This window comes from Tupaia chinensis, unplaced genomic scaffold (genome assembly GCF_000334495.1).
Source record: "Tupaia chinensis unplaced genomic scaffold, TupChi_1.0 Scaffold143602_1, whole genome shotgun sequence".
Taxonomy (NCBI): Eukaryota; Metazoa; Chordata; class Mammalia; order Scandentia; family Tupaiidae; genus Tupaia; species Tupaia belangeri.
In genome coordinates this window covers 2,641,595-2,648,097 of record NW_006203448.1, presented here as the reverse complement: position 1 = coordinate 2,648,097, position 6,503 = coordinate 2,641,595, and the positions used below count along the sequence as shown (strand labels likewise).

General features: G+C 47.6%; 2 pseudogenes; one reads left to right on the top strand and one right to left on the bottom strand.

Moving 5' to 3' along the window:
- Window positions 1–347: 347 nt before the first annotated feature.
- Window positions 348–976, bottom strand: LOC106733362 (60S ribosomal protein L9-like; annotated as a pseudogene).
- A 1,675-nt stretch (window positions 977–2,651) lies between these two features.
- Window positions 2,652–4,774, top strand: LOC102469274 (60S ribosomal protein L24 pseudogene; annotated as a pseudogene).
- The last annotated feature ends 1,729 nt before the right edge of the window (window positions 4,775–6,503 follow it).

The following is a 6,503-nucleotide window of genomic DNA, read 5'->3' as shown; positions in this document are numbered from 1 at the left end:
ACAAGCCTAGAGGCAGTGGGAGCTCAGGAAGTCATAGAGTTTTCGTTTTTATTTTATATTATTCATTTTTTTTTTCTTTACTCCTGGGTGGGTGTGGGGAGCACCTTCCTCAGGGTCTGGTCATGCTGTAATCCCTTTCTTCCGGTCCTCCAGCCAGTTGGTTTGGGGCATTTGTGCATGTCTGACATGTTTCAGGCTGACCAGGCTGGGGATTTGAACTGCAGTATTTGTGTAGGATCTGGCTTCTCTCTCTCTCTCTCTCTCTTTTTTTTTTCCCAAATCAATTGTTGTCTTTTATTATCTTTAAAATGTCATATGAAGGCCTTAGAAATCATCTGGCTTGTTACTGTAGTTGGAAAACTCTTAGCTTTACTCATCAGCCTGTTGAACTGTACCCTTCTCAGAGACACAGATACCATCCAAGAATTTTCTTACATTCTTATCTTTAACTGTTGTGGTTTGCTGTATTGAAGCAGCTGAATTTGAAACAAGTTCAATATTATTGCCTTCAAGGATCAACTCATCTTTCTGGGCTTGAGATACTGAACAAGCAACAACTGGTCTCATTCAAACCCTCTGGATGTATTTTTCACCCAAGACATTTCGGATTTCAACAAGAGAGCCATTCTCCTGAATAACGGCGTTGATGGGGAAATGAGAGGACACAGACCTCATCTTGTAGCGGAAGCCCAACATAACACCCTTGATCACGTTCTGGACGTGACTACAGATAGTGCGGATGGTCGCCAGCTCCTTTCTGTTTCCTCACCATTTGTCAACCCGCAGCCTCTTCTTCTTCCCAAGGAGGCTGAGCTCGACATCGATGTGGTTGAAGTCCCTCCGCAGGGTTTCTTGGGGGCCCTTCATGATGATGGTGTGTCCCTTCAGGGTGATTCTGGGGAATGTCGACCGTCTGGTTGCTGAGAATGGTCTTCATCCTCACAGTAGGCACAGCAAAGAGGATCTGGCTTCTCTTAAGCAGCACATCATACTTTACCAGGGAGCCAGCACTTATTTTGTTGTTTTAGAATTATTTTCTTTAACTTTCTTTATTTTATTTATTTGTTTTAATTTTACCAGAGAGGGACTGAGTACGAGAGAAAGAGGGAGATGGAAAGTGAGAAAGCAAGCTGCCAGGTCCAGGACTCGAACTGCCATCGAACATGTGGGAGTCCAGCGCCCTTTACCACCATGCCACCTGCCGGTCTCTTATTTTGTTTTTAATGCCCTTTAACTTGGGACTTTCCTTCTTTATTTCTGTGTTATTATTATTTTTAACACATGTCTATATATTTTGCCATAAGGGTGTATGTGCTCATCAGAGAGCATCAGAAATAGAGGGGAAATGAGAAATCACCCCCAGGGGAGATGGCCACACTGCAGTCCCTTCTCCTCCATTCTCCTCCTGGGTTTTTTGGCACACACGCATACACATCCAATATGATTTTCAAGCTGCCGGGTCTGGGATTTGAACCACGGTCAGCCATGTGGGAGTCCAGCACTTTAACCACCATGCTACCTGCTGGTCCCTTTTTTTTTTCTTCATTATTTTAAGTTCATTTATTTATTTCTTGAGAGAGAGATTCCTCACAACAGGGTCCTCACACCACGATCTCCCCCAGCCAGTCAGCCCAGACTATAGGCACACACACACACACACACACACACACACACACACACCTGGCACATTCGCATGTGCGCCCATGTCCCGGAACACTGCATTATGGCTGTCCACCAGCTGGTCGCTCGGGAGTGTCTTGAAGGTAGTGATCTATTCTGTCTCATCATTTCTCAGCACCCCAGCGAGCCTCGCTGTAACATCTCAGTAAACAGTTTTTGCAGTCAGATGGCACGTCTTCATTAGACAGGGTGAGCAGAGGTTCTGGTAAAGCATGGGATGGAGACGCAAAAGACCCTAACACCTGGAAGGGTATCCCCAACCTGCCAGTCCCCCCTTCCTGTATGCAGACGCACAGACGCACAGACGCCGCTCTTTCTGTGGGCTTACTTCCCTCCCCTTCAGTCTGACCTAGCCCCTGACTTCTTCGACCAATAGAATGCAGTAGAAGCCACATCTCGAAGCAGGCTCGAGGCCTGTCTGCTGTCACTTTCATGCCCTTAGAACACAGTCGCCTTGCTACACAGATGCCGTTTGCTGGATGGGGAGGGCACATGGGGACTCCTGGAGGATGAGACACCACGCGGAGCAAAGGCTGACCCCAGCCCTCCGAGCAACCCCAGGCACTCCAGGGAGAACAGCAAGCCCACCCAACAGCCACCAAACTGTGAGAAATAACTCATTGCTGCTGGAAGCTACCAAGTTTGAGGGCTGTTTGTCGACAGCAGTCGGTGACTGACAGGAGGCACTGTCAGATGTGTGTGAGAGTAAGAAGGGGTGCCAGTCAGAACCCGCACACGCTCAGTGGCTGCTGGATGTCAGCTGTGCTAACAGCCAACGTGCACCATCTTATTTGACTCACAAGGAACCCCTTCCCCAATGGTGTGAGGTTCAGAGAATCAAAGCACTTGTCCAAAGACACAAAGCAAATGAAGATAGCACTCGAATTCAGCTCAGGCATTTCTGATTCCAAATCCAATTCTTAGCCATGGCTCCACATGGGGGCAGGCACAGGAGGAAGGGCATAGACGCCATGCCTGCTCCGACTTCCGTTCTGACTGGCCCCTCTGAGGAGACTGAGTGAGCTGGCTGGGCCCTGCTCGTGTGCAGTTGCAGAAGGCACGCATGGCTGTGTTATGGACTATGCCAGGGAGAGAGGCCTCTCAGGCCGCCTCCAGGGGCCATACTGGGCCCAGCCCCTTAAAAGCTGGCTCCATGCAACTGGCAGGTGTATTGGTTAAGGGTGCTGGACTCCTACAAAACTGACCATGGTTCATTTCAAGACCTGGCGGGCGGTTTGCTTTCTCACTTTCCCTCTCTCTCTGTCCCTCTCTGGTTAAATTTCAATAAATAAATAAAGTTTAACTATCTATATCTATCTGTCTGTCTGTCTATCTATCTGTAAAGCTGGCTCCATGCTGTGTCCATGCTGTCCTGGGGTCCTCCAGTCCCCTTCCCCAAAGTGGGACCTTGACTTGCCAGTTTTCAGGGGTCCAGATCAGAAAGGCTCTCCTACCCACAGGAGTGTGACAGCATCTGGCAGCCAGCTGTGGTGAGTAAAGGTCCTAGCCTCTCGGGTTTTTTCTGATCTGTAAAATGAGGCCAGGACAGGCCCTAAGTCCCAGCATCACGGTGAAGAGGCTGGCGTGTACAGGAAGTGGGTGCCGGTGCCCGTTTTCCACACACGTGCACTCTCTCTTCCAGCCTTTCTTTCTTTTCCAGTTTGGTCACTATCTTCCTGTGTAAGATTTTAATTTTAAATTATTTTTTAAATGAATTTTTAATTAATTTTAAAATTAGACAAGAGACAGAGAGACAAAGGGAAAGTGAGAAGGCAAGTCACCAGATTCGGGACTCAGTAGTCGGCCACGTGGAAGTCCAGCACCTTAACCACCTGCCACCTGCTGGCCTCATTATTATTATTTGAAGTATTTATTTAATTTTTCAATTTGACCAGAGAGAGACACAGAGAGAGGGAAAGTGAGGAAGCAAGCCACCAGGTCTGGGACTTGAACTGTGGTTGGCCATGTAGAAGTGTCCAGCATCTTAACCATCACGCCCCCTACGGTCCCCCGTTATTATTAATTTTTAAAGTTTTCTATGAGGCACGTGTGCTCACTAGAGAAAAAGAGAGGAAGTGGAGAAGTGAGAAAGCAAGCCAAGTCTGGGACTCGAACCATGGTTGGCCTTGTGGGAGTCTAGCACCTTAGCCACTGCCATCTTCTGGTCCCAACTCAATAGGGTCTAGACGCTCTGCCTCAGCCTCAGCCAGCTCTGGATGGTGGGCACTCATGTGCCTGGGGTACTCAGGGAGGTCTCTGGACACGAACCCAGAACCTTCATGTATGGGTCACCCTTGCAGAGTGTCGCATTCTGCTTCTGCACCACCGTCTGGACCTCTGACTTCCCTCTTGAGGCCAGGACTCGACACCAGTAGAGGGGCAATTCCTCCCCTGTCTCGTTTCTCTGGGGCTTCTCTGTTCCCTTCATGTCTTTCCTGCTCTCCTTAAGTAGCCACCATGTGCATGGACTGTGCGCTCGATGCTGGGAATTCAGTCAGTGATGTTCAGATGAGCTCTTAGCCTTGTAGGGGACACCAATGTGTAAAGAACAACGTCCACTCTCTGCCATCTTTCCTCTTCCCCAGGAGGTGCTGCCATGAAGGTGGAGAGCTGTGTGGTTTCAGTGAGTACAAGATCTACCCCGGACACGGGAGGTGCTACGCCAGGACCAACGGGAAGGTTTCCTAATTTCTTAATGCAAAATGCGAGTCAGCATTCCTTTGCAAGAAGAATCCTTGGCAGATAAACTGGACTGTTCTCTACAGAAGAAAGCACAAAAAGGGACAGTCAGAAGAAATTCCAAAGAAAAGGACCCACCATGTAGTCAAATTCCAGAGGGCTATCCACTGCTGCATCTCTTGCTGATATCATGGCCAAAAGGAAACAAAAACCCCAAGTTAGAAAGGTTCAGTGAGAACAAACTATGAGGGCCAAGGAAGCAAAAAAGGCTAAGCAAGCACCTAAAAAGGCAGCGATGGCTGCTGCTAAGTCTCCCACAAAGGCAGCATCTAAGCAACAGTCTGTGAAGCCTGCGAAGGTTTCTGCTCCCAGAGCTGGTGGAAATGCTAACTTGGCAGATCAGATTTTAAAATAACGATGTAGGGGCTGGCAGGTGATGTGGTGGTTAAAAGCACTGGACTACATGGGCAACTGCGGTTCGAGTGCTGGACCTTGGGGCTTACTTTCTTTTTTCTTTTTCTTTCATTTTCTTTTTCTCTTTTTCTTTTTCTTTTTTCTTTTTTGAGAGGTTTTCATTATAGGGCACGTGTGCTTGCCAGACAGACAGAAAGAGATAGAGAGACAGAAAGCGAGAAATCACCCCCCCAGAGGGGATGGCCATGCCGCAATCCCTTCTCCTCCATTCTCCTCTCAGGATCTTGGGCACGCACGCACACGCGTGTTCGACTACATGGGAGTCCAGCAACATAGCCATTACGCTAACTGCTGGTCTCCCTATTATTTATTTATTTATTTTATTTTTGAGAGATTTTTGCTAAAGAACATGTGCACTCACCAGAAAGACAGAGGGAGATAGACAGAAAGTGAGGAATCACCCCCAGGTGAGATGGCCACGCTGCAATCCCTTTTCCTCCATTCTTCTCTTGGGATCTTAGGCACGTACATACAGGCACCTGGCGTGAGTTTAAGCTGGCAGGTCTGCGACTCAAACCACTGTTGACTATGTGGAAGGCCAGCAATGTAATCATTATGCTATCTGCTGGTCCCAGTTAGATCTTTATTTTATTTTTTTAAATGATTTTATTTTACTTTGTTCGATTTATTTATTTTAATTTGACCAGAGAAGGACAGAATGAGAGAAAGAGAGAGAGAGAAAGTAAGCCCCTGGGAACCAGCAGTTAGCATAATGGCTATGTCGCTGGACTCCCACGTAGTCGACCACGATTCCCGTCCCGGACCTGGTGGCTTAAAACTCACACTGGGCGCATGTGCGTGCATGCCCAAGATCCTGAGAGGAGAATGGAGGAGAAGGGGTGGTGGTATGGCCAGCCCCTCTGGGGGGTGATTTCTCACTTTCTCTCTATCTCTCTTTCTGGAGAGTGCACTTGCCCTATAGCAAACCCCCCCCCAAAAAAAAAAAAAAAAGAATAAAGAAAAGAATAAAGACCTAATTGTAAAAAAAGAAAAGAAAAAGAAAAAAATGCTGTCCTTTAGGGACCAGCAGGTGGCGTAGAGTTACATCATCGCTGGACTCCTACATGGTCAACTGCGGTCCAAGCCGGAACTCGCTGGCTTGAAAATTACTCCAGGTGAGTGTATGTGCATGTCCAAGATCCTGGGAGGAGAATGAAGGAAAAGGATTGTGCATGGCCATCTCCCCTGGTGGGTAATTTCTCATTTTCCCTTTCACTGAGTCTCCCCTGCCATCCCCCCACCCCCAGTGCATGCACCCTAAGGCAAAAGCCTCTTTTTTTATTTTTAAATAAAAAGAATGATTTTATTGAACTCTATTTTATTTATTTTAATTTCACCAGAGAGTGACAGAATGAGAGTGAGAGAGACGGAAAGTGAGAGAACAGGTCACTAAGTTCAGGACTTGAACCGCAGTTGGCCATCTGGGAGTCCTGCGCCCTTAACCACGATGCCACCTGCTGGCCCCAGCAAAAATCTCTTACAAAAAATTATGTCAGTTTGGGCCAGCAGGTGGCATCGTGGTTAAGGCACTGGACTACCATGTGGCTGACTGCAGTTTGAGTCCCAAGTTTTTTACTTTCCAACTTTCTCTCTCTTTGTGTCTCTCTGGTCAAATTAAAAAAAGAAAGAAAGAAAGAGAGAGAGAGAGAGAGAGAGAGAGAGAGAGAGAG